The sequence below is a fragment of the Larimichthys crocea genome, chromosome XI (assembly GCF_000972845.2).
Source record: "Larimichthys crocea isolate SSNF chromosome XI, L_crocea_2.0, whole genome shotgun sequence".
Taxonomy (NCBI): Eukaryota; Metazoa; Chordata; class Actinopteri; family Sciaenidae; genus Larimichthys; species Larimichthys crocea.
The window spans coordinates 23,989,006-23,993,421 of NC_040021.1; positions in this window are offsets into that span (position 1 = coordinate 23,989,006).

Here is a 4,416-nt window from a genome sequence, read left to right on the forward strand (position 1 = left end):
TTTTTATTGAATCAAGACATTTGGCTAATTAAAGATAGCATGGGAGGCGTAGATTAATCTCCAGCATCTTGTATCGAGTAAACAGATGCACTTTATTTTTAATGTCATTTCAGGATCATAAAAATTTCCTTGATGTTTTCTGAAAAGAATTGAAGTGATTTGAGACTTAATTTAAAAAAATGAACAAATGAACAGTGTTCAGTTGGTGCACTTGTAATTAATGAATCCCAGTAATTGTTAAACCAACCCAGATAGTGCTTTAGTCTGAGCACAGCATGTACGTTGTACATGAAAGAATGTGAAATTTGTCTACAAATTATAAAATTGAATGACTAACGCTGTGTGATTAAAAAATAGCTGGTTCCAGCACCCTGAGACGAATAAGTGCTTACAGAAAATGAACAGATGGGAGTGTCGTTTAGCTTATTCAGTAGAACAACCGCCCCATGTACAAAGGCTGAGTCCTGAGGCCCAGGTCCAGGGTTTGAATCCGACCTGTGGTCTTTCCCGCATGTCATTCCCCGTCTCTCTCTCCACACATTTCCTGTTACTCTTCAAGCTTTCTTTGTCAAATATCCTCATATAGAAAAAGCAGTGAATCGACATAAATGTTCATCCATTTCCATGTGTTTTAAAGGTCACAGAGTAAAAGAGCCAATCCCAGATGACACTGGGTGAGAGGCGGGGTCATCAGACGGCTGGCACATAGAGACAAACATTTAAATGTTAATCCATTCATCCTTTATTACAGCAGAAACCCTGTCTGCAATTTCCTAATATGTTTCAATTAAATTTAATATTTATTTCATTTACTATTTGTTGAAGTGACACAGTGGCACACTCCAATTTAACTCCAATTGAATACAGTTACAGATAATCAATTATTAATGATTATTTCCTGATTTCCTGATAGTTAGCGCCTTATTAATAGGACAGATAAAAGGATAAGGGGTACCTCACAGTGATAAGGAGTAGATGTTAGTGTTGGCAGCTCTTATATGAACAGTGTCAGTTTAGAATTTGCATGTAACCCTCCTGTAACCGTCTGAAAACACAAAGACAAATCACATGAAAATGTAGGAAGCATGCGCTTTGTTTAATGGACCGTAAGTGGATAATGTCAAAGGTTTATACTTCATCTCTGAATTTCTGCATATATTTAGTCTGGCCTCCCTTCAGCATCCACAGTAACTGTGAGGCTCAATATTCCACAAACCCACCTGTTGCTCATCATAACTTGGCCTCACTGTAGAGCCACCTTGTGGGAGAAATGTGAAACTGCAAACAATCCACTGCATCAGTTCATATATCAGCCTACAGCGGTCAGAGCTGTACGCCACATGATATCTACAGAACTGTAAAGTGAGGTCAGAGAGAGCACTGAAGCTCACTTTAATACTTAATAGTTTTAATGTTAACACCATTTTAAATGATGATAATGAAAAAATGCCATGACGTGTATTACTATTCCAACCAAGCAATGAAACATTAAGTGGACAGGAAGCATTCAAAGATTCAACAACATTCACCTTTAAGTCTTCTATTTAGCATTTATAACCAGTATATAAGCATTTAACAAATGGCTAATAGTCAATAAACACTGCTTATAACGTATAACAGATTATAAATTACAATATAGAAACACAGTTGTAATAATATGTGTCCATAGAAGGATTTTTAATTGCTGACATACTGTGTACTGTACATTTATTATGCAATATTACATGAGAAGATGTGCTTTACCGCCATTATTGGCACAGCAGAGATACAGTCAGGACAGAGGCACTTCTGATGGTAAAATTGCGATTATAAAACAATGACCAACTAAATAAAACATATGAAAATATATTCATATTTTGGAAGAATTCACTCTCAAAATATAAATAATATCTCTGTCTCCATGGAGATACACAGGGTCCAACCCTTAGTAACAACCTATAAAACAGAGATGATTTCTAGCCCCAGCCAAATAATGTTAAAGCTCTGAAGTGATTGTGCAAATATTGTTTTTTACTGTTTAAATTCTGAATATAGATTTAAAGTAAAGTGTTCCCAAGTATTCATTATTATTGTTATTTATACCTCCATCTCATTATGTAAACCATTATGGTGCCATTCTAATCTATGTACGTGTGTGTGCTGTGCATCTGTACAGGGTGATCCAGACAAATTTTTGCCTCACTCACTACTAGTGTCTGGTTTCACTACAGCTAACTTCATACCATCAGGGCCATTTAAAATGGAACTTTAGTCACAAAAATGGCCTTCATGCACAGAAGTCAGTCAAAAGACTAAGGCAGTCTGGAGCACTGGAAGCAGAACATAATGCTTTAAAATTTTGCATAAAATTAACAATTGTCTTATATAGGTATGCAAGATATGCAGGCTATAACTGACATCATCATGTTTTTGCTTCTTTTTTTTTTTTAAACACTAACTACCAGTAACTAGGACTGACCACAATGTGACATATGAGGAGTCTGGTGCTGCATTTAAGTTGTAATCACCAAGTTTTTCCAATAGAGGTCAGACTAACCATGTTTTTTTTTTAATGCATTATCAACTCGAGCAGCAGGTTTTCTCTGAAATGTCCCTGATCTGACATTCTGTATAAGTATTGTCTCCATAAGAATATTACTATATATAATACTTTTAGTTAAAACTATTAGTTTCAGTCAAATAAAAAATCTGCTTTGTTGTAAATGCTGTAAATTTTTCTGTCTTTGATCGAATAATACTATAAACTTTATACTTCTACACATGGACCTGGTGATGTAGTTTGGCAATACAAACATTAATCAGTTGAAAATGTTCAATAATTAAGATAATGGCATTACCACAAGCTATCATGCAATCAGACCCGACCACTGACCAAATTAGAAAGTCTTCCACTTCTCAAAGTGTTTTCTCACATGTTGACACAAGCCTACAGACACAAAACATTTACAGCTACCACAGGATGTTACCACTTAAGCATAAGTGTCTCCCTTTAGACGCTTTTTAGCCTCATGTGCTGGACACTGGAGTTAGAGTTTGGTCTGTTACCAGGAGACGCCACCTGACAGCTGTTGCTGAAGCCTTTAAAACTCCAACATATTTCCACTGATGAGCTTTTGGTTGTCTGAGAGGAAGGCAACAAGAGTTCTACTACAGAGTTCACACCCAAAACTCTAAATGTCAGCTTACAGCATGGGTGGCAGCTCTGAATTCAGGTACATATGCACATTTGATTAGATAATGGAATAAAATGGAAACGCAGCATGTCAGACAAATAGAGTCCACCAGGATAAACAAAAGAAAGTGGATGACAGGCAGCTTAAATATGAATATAGTTATGGAGTGTGTACTTTTTCACACTTTAGTAAACTTCTAGATATTTACTGAAATAGTGAGTGTTGTAGATTTAAAGTGGCATGTAGAAATGAGTCTTATTAACGTCTAATGGTAGCGTCAATCTTTCTCAGTGTAAATACACCAGCAGATCTCTGGCATAGAAATGCCTGAGGCATATAATGGATATAAACAACCAAGTCGCATTTTCACAACAGAGCTGAGTTAGCTATGAGATTACAGTAGACCCCCCACAGAGGCGTGCTGTGAAGATGAATATATCACAACAGGAAGCACTGCTACGCTATTTTGCCATTCTGCTTGTGCGTACATGTGAGTGGGATGGAGTCAAAAAAAGGGTTGAAAGTTAATTAGCTGGCTAATTTAAGCTTGACATTCTCAAAGACAATGCTACCAGGCTCTTAGTGGTCTCACCTGCAGGGGTAAATGCCATTGGATTAGCATTCTAAAGCAGGAAACCACACCAAAGGTATCAGTATCATATACAGTACCTCCCCCTCTCTGTGTCTGAAAGCTGATCCCAAATACACCAGAACGAAGTTAGAAATGAACAAGGCCAAACATGAGGTGTCGGAGACATTCAAAGAGCCCCTCCAGACATGTTTTAAGATGTGTAAGTTCAAATCTATTGCCCTATTGAAAAGTCCAGAATCTGGGAAAGAAACACCTTGGGATCCGCCAGGAAGGGGGGATGTTGCCAATATTCTTAATTTGCAAAGTTAAACTACAAGATGTTTAGATGAACATTTAGCAGTCCCAACATGCAAACATCAGTCTCAGACCAATCATAGAGTAACAGTTTCCTTGAAAACAAAGGTGGAATGTGGCAGGGTGGTTGAAGATAAAGGTGAGAAGAAGTCCAGTGGCTGGTGCAAGGGTGGTGGTGGTGTGGCAAGATCCAGAGTCAAGATAGAGTCAAGCATGGCAGGTGGAACAGGCGTTATCCTGGAGCACAGGCAGAGAAAAAAAAGTAGCAAAAAGCACACACAAAAATTGAGTTCACAAATATCTCTGAGTTGGTTAAAGGGTGTTAAGTAACCACAATGGTTACTTAACAATCTGGCC